The following is a 22,046-nucleotide window of genomic DNA, read 5'->3' on the forward strand; positions in this document are numbered from 1 at the left end:
CTGAAGGAAGAAATAAATGAGGGGCATGGATTAAGGGCTGTTTTCCATTCCCTTTTCTCGTATGATGGTTTTTCAATTTTTCTTTCTTTCTAAGTGAGAAGTGAATCAGGATCCAGGGAAGGGACTGTGATTCTGCAAAAATGTAATGCTAATGCTCTAGATAAAAACTATTATAAAAATGAGGAGGCATTAAAATAAAGACTAAAAAAAAGAGAAATGCAAGACTAGAAGTATTGAAAACATAAGCTAATAAGTAGTATCTTTGAAAGACTCATAATATTTAGAAAATACACAACACATATGTATTTTAACAGCTTCATAATTCTGAATGCAATAGAATTTAATTGTACTTTAATCCATAATAGGAAATGGAAAGTGGAGCATTTTAAAATTAAATAGTTTCAATATCGGAAGCATTGAAAATCACTGGGGAAGCTTGTCCAGCTGAAGCGGAGCTAGTGGAAATGTGCCTGCCCGGCAGCTCATCTTGCTGGGCTGGAATTCAGTTCCTGGCTCTGCAGCACAAGGAGACAGCGTGTGTTAGCTGGGCTACATGGAGGGTTCCGAGGAGCAGACTTCAGCAGCAGTTTGCTACTTCCCAGCACTTCTTAAACAACTGCTGGAAATGCCCTTCTCTCAAACATGCCCACTCATACCGTTGAAGCTGTGTGGTATGTGTACATAATGTACGAGTTTACCCTACTTGCATTGCATTCCTGCATATCATTTCTGTTCACACATTAGCATCCCTGCATTTCATTTTAATTTTTTGCTCTCCCAGTAGATGGTGTTTTCATCTTTTTCTACACTGACATCTCGGAAAGAAAAAAAAAATCCATTTTGAAGTGTTATGTGTGAAGCTGAAAGTATTTCCTGTTATTTGGGAGCCCTTTTTTGACCCATTTCTATCCCTCTCAGTGTCTGACTCCAGCCTAGAGTTTAATTTCAGCTGGCTTTATTTGACTATTTGCATGAAGTAGTTGCAGCCCTTGGTCACCAGCGTTTTTCGAGTACCAAGTGCCTGGATGTGTCAGCCTTACCTTCTTTTGATGCTGCTCAGCCCTTTCATAGATTGCTGTATATTCATCACCTAATAAATCCTGAAGAGAAGAAATTGAAATAGTGAAATCTTGGTGAGAAGCCAGCAGACATCTAGCTAGCTGTTAGCCTGGTAAAAAGCAGCTTTCTGCTGTCAGGATCAGCATTACCCCGACAGTTGCAGCGGCTCTCAAGCCTCTGGATTTGTTTGCAATGAGAGATTTGTTGTGGATTTTTAACAAGGCTCCTGTGTGTGTGCCATGCTTAGTAAATATTAGCCTTCAGGGTATTTTTCAGTCATGCTGAATGGACTGTTAGTTTTCCCAAAATGCAAAGTGCAGAAAGTCCGTTTCACTGGGGTTTTTTTTGTTTTGTTTTGTTTTGTTGTTTTTTGGAGGTTTTATTGTTTTGGGGTTTTTTTGCTGTAGAGATTGTATTACAACTGTACAAAAAAAAAAAAAATAACATCACAAAGAGGATTGTGTTTGAGGAGCTGGGGAGGAAAGAGGCCAGTAAATGTGTAATGTCCAGTTCTTAAATAAGTGATATTGCAAGTGTTAAATTTCTGTTATGAAAATTATAAAACAGTATTTTTATTTTATTAATGGCACTGTGAACATGAAAATATGACAAGTAACTAAAAAATGGCACCTTTTACCAGGAGGTTGTAGTAGAAAAACATATAAAATTGTTAGATGTTAGACAGAAAGATATTTATAGAGAAATAGAGAAAATGAAAACAAAGTACCATGTATGTAAACTCCATACATAATGTAATGTGGGACTAAAACAACAGTGAAAAAGAAATGGACATTTCTTGTGAAGGATTTCAATGCCTTCCCATTATACAGTTTAATGTTTTGATAGTCAGTGGAGTTTAATATTACAATATTTCTAGTGCCCCTGTGAACTATTTGTGGATACTTTTTATGAGCTAATTTTAAATGAATATGAGCAATGGGATGAAGCTTTTTCATTTTAACATGATTTGTAAAAACAAAAAAGCTTCCTGTGATAACGTGGGTATGCTGAAAGCAGTACTGTACCGACACAGTCAAACTTTACAGAACTCAAGTGATTTTTTTTTCAGTCACTATGGCAAGGCTGTTCTAAAAGTCTGTATCAATAATAGTGAAGTACTGCAATGTTTTGATCTCTTTGATATTCTCGAGAATGATTTTTCTTTTTTTATTGTCCTCATTTTAAGAGATGATGGAGCAATGAATAGAACAATAATTTATTGAGTATTCACACACTGTATGTATACTTTCATTATACATTTATAGAAGACCTATTGTTTAGTATTTTCTGCTGCAGGCTAGTCTTGTAAAAGAATAGTCTAGAATAGACTCACTCAGTGCATGTGTTGTCCATTTGCCTGTCAGCAATAGTTTTGACATTAAAAACAGGGAGTTTGAGTGACTGCTGGTCTGTCTTAAGGTATGGTAATGAGGCTAATTAGGAGAGATGAGAGCTGAACTGGATATGTGAAGGCAATTATCCGTGAAACTTTTGTCATGCTTTATCTTTATCAGATCTCTCTTTCTCTATTTTTGGCATTTGCCAGTGACACACAGAATGAAATACTTGAAGTGATAGATATTTTAGAAAAGCAAAGTAAAGAAAGAAGGCAGAAGGAAATTTATATGAGGACATGTCATTATAAAACTGTACAACTCATCATGGATATTGTAGATCAGCAGGAAAAGACCTTGCCTGTTTTATTCTTATCACTTGCATTTACATGAAGTAAAATCAATTGCTTTTTGTGATAGTGGGCTTACTAGACAACAACATCTCCCCTGTTAAGTGCACATAGTTTTGTTTGTTCTTTTTATGTTATTACTAACTCCAGCAAACATGTTATTAAGCATAATTGAAAGAAAAACATGCAAAGAGCATGAAGAGAATAAAAGTGCATTTGATAGTAATTTTTTTTTAAAGCTGAAATCTTCTCATTTCTGTTTTCAGGAGGCTAGTGTGATTTACTTTCAGACTTTTTCTTACAATCTAGTACAAACTGATTTTAAGAGAAGCACTGAATAGAGCAAATGAAAACCATGTGTCACAAGTCTTGATGAATCAATGCATATAATCCTCAAAGAAAGAAGGTGATAAATGAAACTTGCACATTAATGAGACCATAACCAGGCTCAATTACTAGGCCTTTTTGAAGAGCCATAGTTACTTCACACATCTTTTTATGTTAGAGAGAAAAAATTACATCCTCTGAGCTGTCTACACACTCCTGCTTCTTGCACTATGTCAAAAGACAGTGTGCCTCTAATCCATTTTTAAAGAGACCATAATGTTTTAGAAAAGCCTATCTATATAAGACACACTCAATGAGGTTTAAAGGAAAAAAAATTAATTGTAATTTAGATCATTTTACTTGGACTTTTTATGTGGGTCTACCTGAGTGCCTATAAAGTAATATTACAGACTTCAAGTCAAATTTGTCTTAGAAGTCCTCTCTTCTGAACTTGGTAAAAGTATGGCAAGGAGTATAATGAATAGATGTGTAATAGAGATTAACATTTACTGCCCTAATATTTTTCCATTAGGCAACAGTTCTATTTCTCAGATTTTGTTTTGTAGTACATATGTTAAAAGCTTTGAATTTGGTGCTACCAACAACATTACACATGTCCAGAATGCCAGCACAAAATACTAGAGGTTTAAAACAATAATCCTAAATCTTACATGAAGGACTGAATTGTATTTTGTGTCTTTAATTCAATTTGCTTTCAATAATAATAAGGAAAGTTGCTTGGTCTCAAAACCATGGTCTGCTTGCTGCTGTGAGATCTCCATGTTCTGTAAAGCACAGCAGAATATTGCTGCTATCAGTTGTCACTTCTTCTCTTTCCCCTGCATTGTTCATGCACACATATAAAAACCCAAAACCACCCCATTCTTTCTACACTGCAAAGACTGTAAAAGGAGGTTCTTTTTACAAATTATAATTTGTAGCCATTAGTTTCTTTAATATCTTCTACTGAGCTTTAGTAAAAAGGTTACTGTTAGCTCTATGAGAGAGTTCAGAGAACTCCTGTTTCCACTGGCTTTTATGTGATGGAGAAAGACCTTAGCCCACAGTCCACAGGAATAATAGTGTTATTGCTAATGTTAATGGTGACTGTGATAATTATTATTATTAATAACAATAATAGCAAACAAAAGGAACCACAAAACTAAAAGACTCAAACCAAAACTGACTTGGCAGTTTTCTATGGAGCAGGAATAAGAGAGTGATCATAGAAATGCCACTTTAGGCATCTGCAAAAGCAGTACTAGGGACAAAGGATCCCTTTCTCACTCTAGAGTTCAAATTTGGTAGTCACAGTTATAAGAATCTGGAATACAGATTTGTGCAAGGGGGAAAACTGAAAACAATCTTTAGATCCTTTATCTGTTACCTATGAGCTTGGCTAAACAGACTCCTCATATGCAGTCCTACTCCCTTCAGTTCTTCAGCTCCTCTATTGACAGTCAGTTGTATTTTGTGTGGCTGGTCTTCAGTATAAATTTACAGAGAGAACAAATGTGCCGGTCTCCAAGTGTCACTAGGAAGAGTATGCAAAATCTTGAGATACAGTACCACAACTAAATACTCTATAGAAGTAATTTATATAGTTGCAGAGGCTAACCATTTTTTTTAATAGTGTCTGGATGTCTTTACCATATTTTCATAAGCAGCTGACAGTGGTGGTATATAAACACTTTAAACATTTTATTATAGTACTGAGGCAACAAGTTACCTATGGTGCTTGCACCCAATAGGTTACTAATGAAGTGTCATTTCCCTGCCTTATTTGGTTTGTGTTGCAACCTTAATTATATTTCAATTTTAGAATAAGCTCTCAAAGTAGTGTACAGGGATTTGGCCACACGACTTGCATTAACATTAATCAAAGTCGCGTGTCTGAATTCCCACCATACTCCAAAGGTACCCTGGGATTGTTGGTGGGGATTGTGTGCAGGAGGTGCACGTGCAATAGGTTTTACCACTGGCTTCCTCTTATTCTGAGTTGAAATCCTGTTCTTCATACCTGAAATAAGAGGTGGCAGGGAATACTGAAGCCCAGTGTTCACAGGCTGTGTCTGTGAGGTCAGTGACAATTCATGTTTCCTCACTTTATTCCACATGAAGCAGTTTTACTGAGGGGCTGAGGTGGCAACTGTAACACAGAGAATCAGTCATGTGTTTTAGGGAGCTGCAGGATTTTGAGCCTGAGATTGCAAAGCTGTTCAATAAAATACAGCTTCTTCATCTCTGTCATCATCCTCTGTGCCAACCAAGGCTTTCTGAAAAATGGTGATTTATTTTTATCAGTGATGTTCATGTTCTTAGAGTTTTGCATTTTTCCGTGTTTTCCTGTTTCTGGTTACAATGCAAAGTGTCAAATATTACCCCTAAGAGGGGAGGTGTTGCAGCAGTTGTTGCAGTCCCAGTGGAGGCAGTGGCTGGAGTTCAGTGAGGCAGCCTGCTCAGAGGTCCTCCTGACTAACTGAAGTAGGCTCCATAGATTAGACTTGTTTTGGTGTAGTTGGCCATGCATTGAAAAGGGTTGGTGGTTTTTTTTCATGCAGGTATTGTGTATGCTTCGGTCACTGGTGGTCACCCACTTATAGACATTATCATGGGTTTAATTCCAGAATTTCTCACAGAACCAAAATAAAATTTTATTTTCTGGTCCTCTTTAATACTCAAATGACGTTTCCTCATGAAAAATAAATTCTAAAAAGACTGTGTGTATTACTCCAGTACCAAACTTAAGAGAGTTTCTGTCTGAGAATTGGGGTCAGTAAAACAAAACTATTTATAAGTTTATCATGGTTATAAGCTGTGTTTTTACAGCTATGTCTTCTACTGGCTTCTTTGGAGCATCTTTAAGAGGAGGAAAAAATAAAATATGACCTTCCATGTCTAAACTAATCCATGCATGGCATCAGAAGAAACCTCTAGGAGAAAAACTCTGAAGTTTCTTTGAATATCCTATCTTGGAATTATGGGTGCTGACTGATTAAAAAACAGGAAAAAGATGTTAAGATGTTTAATTTACTGGATTTGAAAGCAGTTACCTCATAAAATAAATAACAGCTTTCCATAATGCTTTTCCATTAATCCATATATGTAATGCAAATAAATGAATAAGAAGTTTCATATCCTGCACTGTTTACAGTGATTTCACCACAACAAGACAGTTTCTATCTGTAGTGATGACTCATTGATTTGATGTAGCACCCCTATACTTGTTTAAAAAAAATTCAGTTATGTCCTTTTTGCTGCCTGAGGCTCTAACATTTAATAAAAACAGAACCTCAGGTATTTTCCTGATTTTTGTCTTAGATCCAGTCTTGGATGGATGTGCTTTTGGATGTGCTTAACTTTACACAGGTGAACAGGCTCATGAAAATAAATTAGATTTCTCCGATGCTTGAAATGCATTGCAACTTTTTTTTTTTTTTGTATGAGCAGAGCTTTTCTGTGCTGTTATAAAATTCATTTTTACACTTTATCACATTCAGATTTTTTTTGCTATGGATTCTGTTTTAAACTACCACTTCTAGAAATACACTGTTACATCAGCTAGAAAAAAAGAAAATACATATTTGTGACTTGTATGGCTCCAATGAAAGTGCTAAAAAGAGTTGCCTTAATCCTAGAATCCAGCTAAAACCCATTAAAATCATTAATGAATGAGCCAAGAGATACTGTGTAATGAAACAGTTAAAGTAGCACTTGTTTCCTGGCAATGATAGAAAGAATTTTTCGTTTTTGAAAAGTGTTTCAAAATAATCTTTCAATGTATAGTCCTTTTCAGTTTGGGACTGTCTGCATCATAGGAGATCTTTTCACCCCCTTTTCAAAGCCATATGAAGCTTGAAATGAAAGATAATTAAAAGAAATCTTGAGTAAACTGTTTTGTGGAGATAGAAGTTTGATGGTTGAATATATAAAAAATTGTAACCAGATGTTGTGCAGAAGCCATAGTAGTTTAAAGATCATGAGCTTTTTCTTTTTTCTTTTTTTTTTTTTGCATGAAGCAAAAATATTCTAATTGAAGTTGTCAGCAGGAGTGAGACTAATATGCCTGTATTTGATTAAATAATAGTTTATTTAACATGCAGTGTGGCCCAAAATTGGCTGAGACTAAAATAAAGAAACTTCTTACTATAATTTTTTCTATTTAAATAGTGTGAAAAGTAAACCTAGTTAATGTTAACATCTTTGCTTGATATTCCCAGCTATTATATTATTTTTCCATTTCTGTGGCTTATTGGAATGCTTTGCTATCCATTGCACACACATTTTCTTCCTATTCTCTTATTAACTAGTTGGTTGATGAAAGAAACGGTAAAAGAAAGATGTGCAATAAAGTCTGGAATGCACTAGTTGATCAGACTTATTACTAAAATCTGTTAGATCTAAGACCATAACTCAAGCTCCTTTAACATTCCCTCTTGCAAGTGTGTGCTTTGCACAGAATCTCCAGCAGACACATTAAGAGATATCCATGCATTAAAAGGGTTGTGTGTATTAAAAACATCAGAATACTGAACTATGAGCAGTAGATTTCCTGGCAGTTATTTACTCAATCCAGGATAGCAGTGTTTAATGGATAAACTCAGAAGAGTAGTGGCTGGGAGTCTTTACTAGGTGAGTGCTAGATTTCTTATTGCTTTACTAATAAACATAGTGATGTCTTCTGAAATTACACGTTGAGCTTTTTTGTCTCTTTTTTTTGGTACTACTTTGCTGCTTAAATAACTGTGCAATCGTACGTGGTGCTGTGATAAACAAGGGGATCCCCATCTTGCCTTCAGTGAGTGACCATTGTTAAAAATGGAGGAATTTCATTCTCACTCTGCTCTCTGTAGCTGTTTGGCCTTTTGTGTAAGAACGGGCTGTGTGACTCATGATCCACAGACTGCACTGGATTCAAAAATGAGCCATAAAGTCATGAGTAGCTTGGCTTATTGATGGCATGTGTGTGTGTGTGCAAATACATCCCACAGGAACACTTCAAAATGAGGGCTGGGATTAGGCATTTTTAAGGCTGACACATCTTTAAAATAGCTCGTTCCAGTTGTTGTGTTGCCCAAAGTATGGTTTCCCAGTGTTACTTTTTTCCCTCCACGGGAGCAGTACCCTTTCAGAGCCTTCACAGGACCCTCTGCACCCAGTTCTTTGGGCAGCACTGATCTCTCTCCTGCTCCTACAACCTGCCAGTAAATAGCAGACAAGACCAAATTTGTAGGGAGATTACAACATTCTGTAGGAAACTTGTATTCCATTACGAGGCCATTAATCAACTGAAACCTAGGAGAAATCACAGCCCGGGCTGTGCAGGCAGTCTGTGCTTCAGGACTGTCATTCCCGAAATGGAACATTGTGCAGGTCATCTTCCAGATTAGTCTACCATGTCTGCTCTGGTTTTGCCCCACGTGCCAGGGCTCCAAAGGTAGATGGCAAGGCTGTAGTAAAATCAGCCAAGAATTATCCTTACCATAGCAAAAAGCAAACTCAATGCAGTCAGTTTTTAATCTTTCTTTTTTCTTCTTCTGTGTTGAAAACAGACTGGAAGCAAGTCAGGGCTATGTAGATTTTGTGCTGTCTTCTGTTTTCCTTGTACTTTATGCGACAGGTTAACTGCATATGAAGTAGGAGAGGATTTGTCCTTGATTTGGCAATGGAAGAATCAGTTGCAGAGCACTGATTTGTTGAATGTTGTGGCTAAGTTGCTTAGCTTTGCACTGCTTATAGTAACTTCTGGAAGCTGTTCCCTCATTAACTCAGACTGTTATTAATAAAGGAAACAGGGCCTGGTATTTATATGCTAGGAATTATTTCTGGGAGGTATAACTCATTGGTAATTGCACCCTGATTTTGGAAAGATCTTTCCATATAAAAATCCATACATGTCACATCACTTACATGTGTGGGCACTATTTAAAAGAGCTGTACTCTCTCTGTATCGTGCTCAGATTTACAGCCTGCTTGAGAGGGTGCAGGATGCTGGTCTTAGGTAGCATTGGCAGCCATCTCAAAATCTCCTCAAAGGATCCTGAGGTTGTTACTGCATGAATCATTCAGTGTTCTCCACACCTTCCTCATCTTCCTGCTGATTTTACTATCAGGGTTTCACTGCCATGAAGTTTCCAGTCATGTCCATTTCCATACAACCAGCCACTAAGGTGTGAAATCCTAGTGCATGACACAGAACCAAAAAATGTTTCCTATAAAATATATGTAGGAAATAAAGGCCCTTCTCTTTTCAGTTCCTGAAAGGGCTTTTGGCAAAGATACTGATGAAATGGTAGGTTATTTTTTTCTAGTAGAAAAAAGGCATGCCATTATAAATGTGCTCTCCTTTCTGGTGTACATATTTTTCCTTCTCACTTCTAAAGATTCCAGCAGGTGATAAAGATAAAGAAAGGGAGTAAAAACAATTTGACATTCACTGTTAAATAAAACCTGTATTAAATTGAAAAGTGAATTCTTAAGAATGTCAGAGTTTTTGTTCTGTCAAGTAAGACAGAAATGGCTTTGAATACTTTTCACAAGTAGCAGCTATGATTTCATACAGCATGTCTAAATTTAAAGGTTTCTTTTTATTTCAGATTTGTATATGTGGGCCTTCTGCAGGCTGGCTTCAAAATCAGATGAATTCTGATACTGGCAGGTGGAAGGTAAAAAGGAAACTGTTCCCTGATGTTTTCTATCTAAAGTCTGATAAATGGAGTAGTAGAAGGGGACCAGTCAGTCCTTCTTTGAGTCCGTGTCCAAGACGTGCACGAGCGCATGAACACGTACCGGCAGCGCTGTGGTTTTTGCCTCACAGCTACACATGGATCAGCCACAGCCGCTTGGGAGCAGGGCTGCAGAGCTGTTATGCTGATGCCACTTCAGAAAGGAAGGAGAAGGCTTGTTTTACAAGGCATTTCTGCACAGTCAGCTTCATTTAAGAAGACTCCAAAGGATGTGAAAAATAAGGTAGCTGTGGGCTGGCAGGACAGTTTTCGCCATGCCTCTCCTTCAGGCGGTGCCTGATTTCTTGAAAGCCATTTTTCAGTCCTTCACAGCTCTGAACCAACGCCTGAGTATGTGACAGGGTGGGTACATTTTGTCCTCGGCACGCAGAACTCCGGATGGAAAACCCTGCTAAGTTATGTGCTTCTCTCTTACTGCTCTTGTCAGGCTTGTGCCATTTCAGAGAATGACTGCCCCCAGCAGTAAGCTGTCCCTTATCACTTGCATTAGAAACAATTCCTTTGGTGAAATGCAGTCTGATTCCGACAATACAGATTTTGGAGCTGGTGTCTTAAGCAATTTAAGAGCCACTTTCTTAGCAGTAAGAGAAAAATTAGACTAGGGCTGCTGGAAGCACTGCTGTGCAGTAATAACAGTATTCTCTCTGGGCAGATGTGAATGAGCAGAGAAAGAAGAGAAGGCATACCAGTTTCTAAGGCTGCAAAGGCAGAAGAGCCCCAAATCCTTCATGAATGTTCCTAAGATAAATATTGTTTGGTATTTGTTGTTTGTTTGGTTTGGATTTTATTTTTATTATTTCCTAAATATAGGAAATAATAAAAAAATATTTCCTAAATATAGGAAATAAATATTTCCTAAATGTAGAAAATAAAGGGTTGATTCTCCTAAAGGAAGAAAAGAAGAGATTAAGGCTGTTTGGTTAATGAGGTTAAGCTTGATTAACAGGGGATTCAGAGTATTCCTTATGACTTTACTTTTTTCTTGTGCTTTTACGTGCCTCTACTGCCTCTAGTATTGTATCCAGAAATATTTATTTTTCTGGGTTTTTCTTTCTTTTTTTTTTTTTTAACCCTGTGCTGTATCTCAGATTTTAAAATCTCTAGTCATTGTGCTGTGGCTCTGTCTTGAATTCCATGAAATGTTTCCTGTCAAACTAGGATACCATATGCCCATGTTGGCCTAAAATTCACAATGCATCATGTACCAGAAATAGAAGCTGGTAAAGATTCTTCAGAGATTGTGTTCACTTGTTCCAAAGACCTGGTTTGTTTATGGAAGGGATGCTTGCAGTACATAAACACTATTTAAGGAGAAATGTCTCTAAAATTTAGAACAGTTGTTCTCTTCTTCTCATCTTAATGATATTTTTAAAGAAAGCTATATAACATTGTATGTTGAGTCTCATTTACAAGTAGGCATTAGGATCTTGATAGGAAAGAGCAAGCAGTGAAATATTTTTGTAAAAACTACTTTAGATACTTTACAATGTTCATTGTAAACATTCTGAAATTATTTACAGTGGAATTTGAAAGTAGGTTTCTCCATTTTTAATAGCTGTGCAGTTTGTAATCTATAAAATTTTGTCTGGTCTATTCTAATTAATACTTTAATAGCCTTGAAATTTAAAATATTTTCTGTTGCAATGCAAATGAATAGCATTTAAGGCTAAAATGGATAGAAATTATTAGAATAGAAGAGTTCTATTCTAAGCAATCTAGAGCCTCTCACTGAAGAAAGCTTCACAGAATAGTTGGGGCTGGGAGGCAGCTCTGGAGGTAAATCTAATCCAATGCCACTGCCCAGAGGAACATCAAGCCAGCACATGGTGCTAAGTTCTGTGTCCTGTCAGTTTGGAGTTCCTCCAAGGATAGACACTCCACAGCCTCCCAGGGCAGCCTGCTCTTGTGTTCAACAACCCTTTCAGTAACAAAGATTTTCCGTTATGTTCACATGAAATTTCCTGTATTTCAGTTTGTGCCTTTGCCTCTTGTCCTCTCACGGAGCACCACTGAGAAGAGCATGGCTCTGTCCTTTCCTTCCCCCCTTATCAGGTACATACTGATAAGATCCCTCTGAGCCTTCTCCTTTAGGTTGCACAGTCACAGCTCTCAGGCTCTCCTTGTATGATAGTACACTGTGTCTTTTAATCATCTTTGTGGCCCTTGACTGGACTCTCTGATACATCCAGATATTTCTTGTACGGGGAGCCCAGAACTGGACACAGTGCTCCAGCTGTGGCCTCACCAGGGCTGAGCAGAATGAAGGATACCTTGACCTGCTGGCACTGCTTTGCCCAGGGCAACCTGGGAGGCTCTAGGCAATATGAAATGGGTTAGCTTCTAAAAAATACAGAGGTGGTACTGGGGTTTTTTTCCCTCCTCTTTTCTCTATCAGGAGTTACTTCCTCAGGTAGGTGTTGGAGTTGATCACTTCTCTAGTCCCTTCTTACTTCCTAAAGCTATCAGAAAGGAAGCCATCAAGTGTTTTTGCTGAAACTGTGATCACAGGATGGAATAAGATGATTATGTTAGAACTAACCACTTAGACACAGACTCTGGCATATTGTCTTTTTATCTGGAAGTGTTTGGAATGGATTGGATTAGATGAAAATGTCCATTATAAAAAGGCCACTAATTTTCAATATTTACCACACCGTGGTGTCTGGGATACCACAGTTTCTCCCTAAGCTCACAATAGGAAATAACTATGGTAATTGTGTGGTATGGGTTGGCAAATGTTGATTTTTCTAAATGGAAATCATTCTAGCAACAGCACGTAACAAGATCTGCAATAAGACTGCAGTCCTAAGTGTATTAAAAATAAAAGGTGGACATAGTCTGCTTTGTATCCTACACTAGGAACAGCTTTCTCACAGGGACTGCATGAGACTCAAATTATAGTTATTACAGTTCCTGAACAAGTATAAGTATGTGAGCTATAGCTGCCCATGTGAAACATTTTCTCGTTACATTTTTTCTTTAAATTAAATTAATGGTCCTAAGGGGAATTTTTTTTAAGTACAAGTAACAGGTAAATTTTACCTCACTGATTTTCACCAAGGAGTAGACACCTAATTGACATTTCCTCCCTGAGTCTAGAAGACCTCTATGAAAACTTCAGATCCTAATTTTGTAACTTTGAATTAAAAGTTATTCTTACAGTTTAGTTTCCAGACTTAGGGTGCAAATTTGGAAGGATGTATGTGATCAAAAGTCAGTGGGACTGAGGCTTCTAAGACTCTTAATGGCTTTTGAAATTTTTACCCCTGAGGAGCCTTTCCCCTGCTGATTTTGGCAGCCCTCAGCCAAAATCTACAAATGAGAGTTCCTCTTCTCAGATGCTGGCTTTCTGAGCTATTTTCTGTATAAATAGAGATCACGTGGGCTTTAATAAGGTCAGGGAATGTTTTTTAAATGTCTGTGATTTTTTTTTTTTCCTCAAAACTTAATTTTGCCCATCTGATTTCTGTGGAAGTGGGAACAGATGCCAGAAGCTGAGAACTCCAGCAGCTTTGTGCTCACGCTTGCAGCAGAGCACTTGTGGGAATGGGACCCTCAATTACTATCACATGTAGAGTTCCATGCTGGCTCGTAGCTGAGATCTGCAAAAGCAGTCTGCTGCTTCTGCCATGTCGGAGCCAGGGTGTTAAAGGAAATACGGACGGAGCTCTGCTCCAGTTTTGTCTGTTCATTTAATGAGTAAGATTACTTCATGAAAGAAGGGGTACATGGAGTGCCTTCTTGAACATAAATCCTTTGGTATTGGTGACTAAATTTAAGCACCTAATACCATGCTTAGGCACCGTCATAAATGAGTCTTTATCTCAGAAAGTCAGTTAGTTTATAGGAAAGTCTGACTATTGATTTAGATTCCCCATTTGAGACAGCAAAGGTTTGGTAGTTTTGCTTTGTGCCAAGAAGTAAAAGGGTCTGAGGAATTTCCAATTTTCTCGATGTCACTTTCAGCATGCTTAGTTCTGAGGATACTACTTTTAGCCAGTTTCTGATCAGAAGAGTAGCCTAATTTTGTACATTTTAGACCATTTTACATTATGTTTCTAATTTGAAACTAAAATGGAAGAGACTCATAACAACTTAGTTTTGTTTTCTGAGAAAAGACGAGTTTGTTTGGAAGCACATGGTGTTTGGGAAGGAGCAGTGGTCGCTCTATGCAGTCACTGAGGTTTCAAGCAGCCGTTCAGCGTCAGAGCTGCTGCATGAATCTGTTGCAGCTAAGTGCAAGCAGAGAAAGGTTCTGGGGCCAGGATCACAGTTCCCAAACCAGGCTCCCTCTGTCCTGCTTAGGTACACTAATATGTCTACTTAACCATTTTTTGCAGGTAATACCGCTATTATTCTTAAATTAGACTTCTTTTTTAATCTTATTTTTGAATTCTGCACATAAATACTGTTTTAAAATTGCCTGAGTGGTCAAGCTGATTTAGAAAAGTGTGAAGTTGTTTATCCAGCAACTTGGGAATTTTTACAGCAGTACTTGAAAAGGATTGATAAAACCTGTTGCAAGACTCCATAACTCCATAATTCCGGTGAAGATGCTGAGAGATGCTGCCGGCATCTTTTTACTGTGTTAGATAAACTGTGAAAAGATAACAGGACTCAAATTTAGGCAGACTTTAATTTAAAGAGTGGTGAGCACACCTCAACAAAGATAATGCGTTACCTTGAGCTGATGTAGAGAAGGAAAGGAGAAAAATGGTGCCTACATGGAGGGGAAACAAAGACAATCAGGGCTTTCTTCTTGAGCAGCTGCAGCCAGTTCCACTAATGGAAGTGCAAGAGCAGAAACTGGCAGCACAAGGTATGCGTTCGTTTTTACAGATGGCAATGCAGACAAGTTGGTAATTGAGAAGGAAGTGGTGTACGTGAGCTGTTTGACGGGGGACAGCCCATTACAGTACTTTCCTGTGTAATTGACTCGGTGAATTATTGGAGGCAGAATTCCTATTCCTCTTGAATAGGTTTCAGTTGCTGCAAAGTGACATCATTCTTGTGCGGGAAATGCAGGTTTTCAGGTCGCTTTTTGCTGTTTGCTATTGGTCTTAATAAAACCTTAAAAATAAAACTTTGGTTTGCCTCCATGGAAATCTTTGTCACGCTGCTTACATTTAGTGGCAAAATACAGCAGAAGTGAGCCTATACCATAGTGTGCTGGCTGCTTTGAGGCACTGGAAGAGATTTAATGGCAGTCACCTTGTGCAAATTGAAGGCTAAGACCATAAAAATACATTATATCCAGTAAAAGACATTTGAAGGCAACTGCTGTATAAAAAATCATACTTTGTGTACAATAATTAAATAAATATTTAGCTCTTTGTAAACCAGACTGACATATAGCTAATCAGAAAATATTTCTCATTGTTCATTGCAAATGCCTCATATAATAAATAAGTGGTATAAATATATAAATGATAATACACATTTAAAAAATATGTGTATCTATTTAGTCTTTGTATGTGTATTTGGCCTGTCAGAAGATCACATGCATTTTTAACACACTGTGTTTACAAATTAACTGCCACTAACTGTGACAAGGAAATCTTGCCAGCAGAAAAAGTTTTATTATTTCATGTTTCTGCCACTGCAGATCTTGAGGGGGAAACTATGAAATTGCCTTCTGTAACTGTCTGGATTGACAAGGAAATATGATTTTAACTACCTGATTTTCACTGATAAATGCTCAAGTGAATGAAAAATTAGTCATTGTGAAGTGTAAAAGTCATTGTAAAGTGTACTGTGAATATTTAATCAATCCTATAGTGCATGTGGCTATTAACAGAAGATGAAAGCGATGGTAAATTCCTGCCTGTGGAGCTCAGGCTCTGGCTCAAGGTGGTGTCCAAAGCCACGTCCCTTCCTGCTCAGTGGCAAGGGTTGGGTCAGCTGTAACTTGAGGGAGGATGTAAAGGTGAGGAGGTGACAGTGGTGAAGAGTTCCAGCAAGTGATTTACTGGCTTCTTTTCATAGCTCTGTTTTTCTTAATTTAGTAATTTATTTTGACCAGTCATTGTTTTACTTCGGTACAAATCATCCTAAACTAGTATCTTACTTAACTTCCTAAACTAGTATCTTACTTACTTGCTCAACACAACACAAAAAGCTTGTAGTTTGCTGTCTGGTTTTTGGGGTGGAGTTGGGGATTTTTTTTGAGTAGTGAATGCTGCTGTCTGTAAGGTAGCTTTACAAAATACAGCTTCAAATGCTGGGACAAAAACTACTCATCTTCATTTTTGTTGCTGTTAAAAAAATAATTGCAGTTTACATGAACATTTAAATATTTACTCTCCCTAAGGGATCAGGGGTAGGATTCTGAAAGGCTGCACTAGCAGTAATGTTTAATTTACTGTCTGAGTTTTTTCTCTCTCTAAAACCCCCTTGATTCTTCTCATTAAAAGTTTATGATATAGCATATATCATAAAAAGATGCTGTCACGATACAGCATTAAAAATTCCTCTAACTTTCTATATGAATTAAGTGTGTAATTTTGACTTTACTTTTTGGCATTTTTACTTTCTTTTTACCTTGTCTTTCCTAATGTCTTTCTTATGTCTCTTTCAAATACAGCTGTTTAATGCAATTGTTCTTGAAAATGTCTTAGATAAAGAGTTTGGATTTGGCACATTAAATTGATGTAGAGGCATCTGTTAACTCATACTTAAGGTTGAAAATAACTTCTGCTTTAATACTCTGCTTTTTGTGTTTTGGTTTTTCACTTCTGGGACCAAAATTTGCCATGTCTGGTGTATTCCTAAAAGGTGTTGAGGTTATAAGGGAAGGAAGACTCAAGGAGTTTCTTTTTAATTTCAACATAGTTACAGCAAAAGCAACTAATTTTTTAAAATGTGAAACTTCACAGAAACATAGTTGTGTCTGTTTTCACAGTAGAGAGAGAAAGCAGTTTTGATTAAAAACATTCAGAAAGGTCTGAGTGCCTTTACAACCAAAAGAAATGAGGTCTGAAGGATGCCTTTCGCATCCTAATCAGAAGAAAGTAGTGCTTTCTCCAATATCCAGATGCTGTCCTGCTGCCCAGGTTTTAAACTTTAATCTAAACCTCACCAAAACTCAAGATAATCAAATACCTGCTTATATAAGGAGAACAAAGCAGGAATGACATAGCAGGTGTGGAACAAGAAACTCTTTCAAAATTACAGCAGTGCAAACACAACAAAGATAGATGCAATCATGAGTGCACTATGCTGTTTTTCTGTACTGTGTGGTAGCAGCCCAATGAGACCAGCTGCTTACAATTGTTGCTCTCCACAGCAAGTCACCTGGCTCATACTGAGCATGAGTGCAGCTTTCCTGCAGCTTTCCCTTTGGACCTCCCGTGTTGCAGGAGAGCATCCAGAGCCGGCGTTTTGCCTTTTTTCAGTGAGGCATATATATATGGTCGTATTCCCCAACTTCATCGTTGGAAGTAGGTCAGCCACATGCTTATTCCTGGGCAACACTTATGATTTCACTGCACCTCATGTTCTGGAGCCATGATTAACAGTGTGCTCTGTTTCTGGCACATTAGAGAGGCCAGAGATGGTAAAAAAATCCACTCAGTCCTCATCATATCATCGTTTCATGTTGGGAAAGTGGAAGTAATCAGCAATAAGACAAGTTTTGTTGTGTCCAAAACAAAGAGGGTGATGTAAGAAAAATCCTTGGCTGCTGCTTGTGGAGCCTATTTGAGTTTCTAAAAGCATCTTCTGGCAGAAATTTTGAAAACAGGATGTATTTGGCATTAGCAGAGTGTCAGGCACCATTGCTTAGTCTAGCTAGCTAAAAAGTCACAGTTCCTGAGCACCATTTTTGGCTGTGCTCTTGCAGGATATATTTTGCTACATGAACTTCTACTGAAAAATACCCTGAAAGTTCAGTATATTATGAAATATTTTTGTATAATGTGGAGTATAAGTAGTCTTCTGCATGGCTACAAAGTTTGGAATCGTGTGAACTGTAGAATCAATCCTTTAAATCGAAAGCAGCTTTTATGAAGAGCCTGGCAAGACACCTGAGTGAATCACTTGTTATACTCTCTGCTGGTTTATTGCTTAGCAGAAAGGACTACTAATGATTGCCTTGTTTCAGTGATGTGTGGGTAACTAGTGAAAATCATCTAAGGAGTTAAAAAAAAATTAGGCACTGGGGCTTGACGCTGTATGTACCAAGTTTCAGACTTGTTCAATTTGAAATGGTCAAGATATGAAACCATAAAAAATGTGAGTAAATACTCTGCATATCAAGGGTTGTTATGCAATTACATGCTTTCATCATGGTTCTTACCAAGGGAAAACAGTCAATAGAGAGGTCTGCAAGACATATTCAGTGAATAATTACAAATTTTCATAACTTAGATACATAAAAATAATAATCCACTTGTTACTTTGCTACTGCTACACTAAAATGTGTGCATACTTTTATTTTCCCCAGAGCAAAGCCACTCTGACTGTAGATTTGTTAGAAAGTTATCTGAAAAACTTGAAATCTCCTCTCCGCCCACCCCCCAGTTTGGCTGATCTCCAAATTATAAACAGCTGAACTGATTTAAATAAAGTTTTCAGTACCAAGAAAGAAGAAAAAGAAAAAAAGTTACATCTGGGCTGACAAAAACATACGCCAAGTTTCAGCCTAACGTGATTTGAGACAACTGTGATATTAAACGCCCAGACCTCGGAACTGGAATGGAAATAGAGACAGGCTTTTCTCTGCACTGGCCCCTTCAGATTTGAGATTGTAATGTAGTGGCTGTAAGGCCCCAGATGAATAAAGCTTGACTTAGTAGATACATATTTTAGTTATTTGGACCCTTTTGGCTCATTCTTCCAAGGATGTACATGACATTTGCATTGATAACTGCAGACAGTGCTAGTGGCATTGATCACAGACTGAAATCTTTTTATCTGTGGCTCAGACTCTCTCATGACTAGTCATGTTGACCTACATTTACTATGCTGATTTAAGAAATTAACTGTGGTAGGATCACATTAGAATGGGAGCAAAAGTTCTCTAGGATATTTCTTGAGAATGGTAGTGGTGGTGCTTAGCAGGGCACTTGAGCCCATGGCTGGGTTTTATGGGGGCTGTGGGCCATAGCTGCTGCACAGGCTTTGCTGGATTTGAGCTCAAGTGCCTATTTCTTTGCAAGACTACCCCAAAATGCAGCAATATTGAGCAATATTATTGACGAGTTGAAGTGATGAGTGTGCAAAGCCAAACAGACCCATGCAGAGGTACCATCACTAACAGAATTGCTGATGAACATTTAGCAAAAAAAAAAAAAATAATTTCTGCTGAATAATTAAATAATTTCAATGACTTATAAAACTTGATATATGAGAAGTAAAGACCTAGGTTTTTGTTGTTTTTCTTTTTAAGAAACATTATTTGTTTAAGATAATAGGTTTGCTACATTGTAGGCTTTTTAAAAAGCCCTCCAATTTTTTTATTGCAGACATGAAAATTTTTGAGGTGTATTTTGACAGGCAGGTCCACTCTGTGGTTAGTAGCATCTGAGAGTCAAGAATCTTTAGTCCAATTCTGCCATAATCCTGTTTTGTGGCAGGAAATCCATTCTAAAGCTGTGTGTCCCCACTATAAATAGCTGTTTTGTAACCAAAATGCTCAACGAAGTAGCAGCATTTAAGTTTTTCCAGAGGTGTTTCAATTGTTCATTTATTAGTATATATAAGCTATGTTGAAACACTTTAATACTGAAATAATCAGTGTTGATTATCCTGTAAGGTCCTTAAATAGTACAGAAATCAGAGAATGTAAAGTAAGATAAGGTGCAACACAGAACAGCACAAAAGAGGAATTTACAGACTCTGCATTAAATCTAGGGAAGGATGTTTAGCTGGACTACTTGAAATTTTAAACAGATAAATATTTGTAAGTAGTGAATAAGCAGACGTATAGAATTTCAATACAAACAGCTACTGCTATGTATTTTGTAGGTTTTTGTCAGCTGTAGTCATTGCATGATTTCACTGCAACTATACCCAGTTTGAATCAGATCTTTCTTTAGAAAAGAGAGAAAAAATGAGTTGCTTTTGTCAATGTTCTATAGATATATATATACTATCTCCACTGCATTTAATGAAAATTTCTGTCTAACTTTACCTTCTGTCCCCCTTCAGGTGTGTAGAAATGCAGCATACAAACTAGACTGCTCTCTCTATATTTTAATAGTCTTCCATGTTTTTGTAAAGGGTATTTCCCAAACTCAGGGAGCACAAAGAGAAATAAAACAGTGGAAAGACTGACTCAGATTAAGACTCCACTTGGTTAATACACCACACTGTAAGAAACTGTAGACCAGCATACAAGAAGTAGGAATGAAAAGGAACAGTTCTGCAGTGGTAGCTGAATCCTGGCCATATAAAGTCATTCAATGTACTTGTAGATGAGTGCACCTTTCCGGGGCTTATATGCAGAACTAGTTAGATGTTTGCTGAAGGACATCAACTACTATATCTAGTTCTCCCCTTAACTACACTGAGAAAAATGCCATATACTACTGCATCTGATTTAAGAGGCAAAATAGGGGATGGTGTACGGGCGTGAGAGAGGGATTATCTTGATGACAATCTTGATTTTATTGTATCACTTTAAAGTACCACAACCTGCTCTACAAATGAAATTGTGTTCTTGGTTTAAAAGGGCAATTGTTAGCCTGACTTTGTGCTCACTAAAAACATTTCCCCAATCTTGTTAAATTATTGCACTCATTTCAGATTTTTATGGCTGTGCAGCTTACCAGCCCTCGTTTCTTTACGTTTCATTCATTTTCCTTGTATTGATGATTAATGGAGGATGTCGAACGTTAGAGTGAGCAGGCATCAGCAAATGCAAGATCATAATTAGTTTAGCTGACGAGGGCCTCTGATAGCACTTGCATCTGGATGGAAAAATTACCCTATAGGGAACTGGCTGCTCACCAGGTCTTTTTAGTGATACATTGTGAAACACCCGATGAATCAAATGCCCTTTCAATGCCAAGAAAGTGTTCCAGTCTTGAAGCCAAAATTATGTCTGCAGAAAGCTTTCCATTTGAAATGTATCAGAGTACAATTATAACCATTGTATTTCTTTGGCATGAGCACCAGTCTTCTTCAGTATGAACTAAAGTTAAATAAATTACTTAAATTTTATGAAACCCTGAAATTTTTACTTATAGTGTTAGTAATTTTTAATTTATAATAAAATTAGTTTTCACCCAGACTGTTTTCCCTGTACTCACTCATTCGTATCTTAGTTGGTGAAGGTTTCTTACTGATCATTTTTTCCCTTTGCAAAAAGGGAACAGAGTTAAAATTCGTATTTTCTTTTCAGCAAAAGAATTCCATTTCCTGCTTATTAGTATTTGGGGCCACAAACACAGCCTGACTTTTGTTTAAATGAGAAGTTTAATGGAATCATTACTCCATAGAAAAAATTTAATGAGCAATACTCATAAACATGCCTACTTTTAAATATTCCTGGATCATTATGAAAGCTGATGAATGCACAGCTCAGTCTGGTTAAAATCAGTTTGTATTTAGGGAAGCTTTACTGTGCCCTTCTTCGCCTGACTAAAATAAAATAAATAAATAAATCTATCTGTTGATGAGACAGTGTTTTCTGGGACTTCGTTTGAAGTTCAGAAGAGGTCTCATTCAAGAATATTGTACTTTTATTTGTTCATATGGGCTGCAGGAATATATGGTAGCTGGTACTGATTTCAGAAATAAGTGGAAAGTACAGTATCATGTATTCAAATATAATCTGTTAAAGGAATTAGTATGAGACAGGTACAAACTGTAATTAATTGTCAGGTGGTGTTTCAGAATTTTTGTTACCAATCACACTTTTAAATAAAGCTGGCTAAAAAGAAATAACCTGTTGTGAAACCAGGAGAGTTTGCAGAATGTTCTGTCAGCTTCCAAGGGGTTTTTTTTTTTTTTTCAGAATTTGCTGTTTAGAAACCATCATTAAATGCACAAAACCTGAAGTTCAAAAAGTTAAAGTTGTTATTCTGAAAAGGCTTTGGTGTTTCACACACCTCATCCATCACTCTGGGGTTAATTATAATGAAAATCAGTGGTGCCTATTAAGCACAATTGAACCTGACCTCATTATGGGCAGTGTGGTTTTATACTGTCATTGTTGCCAGTCTAGAGACAAAACTCCTGTGTTGATTTGTCCTAACTCCACAGCTCATGTGACTCACCTCTGACCT

The 22,046-nt window shown here is 37.3% G+C and overlaps 1 protein-coding gene across 3 annotated transcripts in view; it reads left to right on the plus strand.

Moving 5' to 3' along the window:
- The window catches only part of TRPS1 (transcriptional repressor GATA binding 1), a 206,764-nt gene that overhangs the window by 178,291 nt on the left and 6,427 nt on the right, over window positions 1-22,046 (plus strand). The window lies entirely within an intron of this gene.

The sequence above is a fragment of the Molothrus ater genome, chromosome 1 (assembly GCF_012460135.2).
Source record: "Molothrus ater isolate BHLD 08-10-18 breed brown headed cowbird chromosome 1, BPBGC_Mater_1.1, whole genome shotgun sequence".
Taxonomy (NCBI): domain Eukaryota; kingdom Metazoa; phylum Chordata; class Aves; order Passeriformes; family Icteridae; genus Molothrus; species Molothrus ater.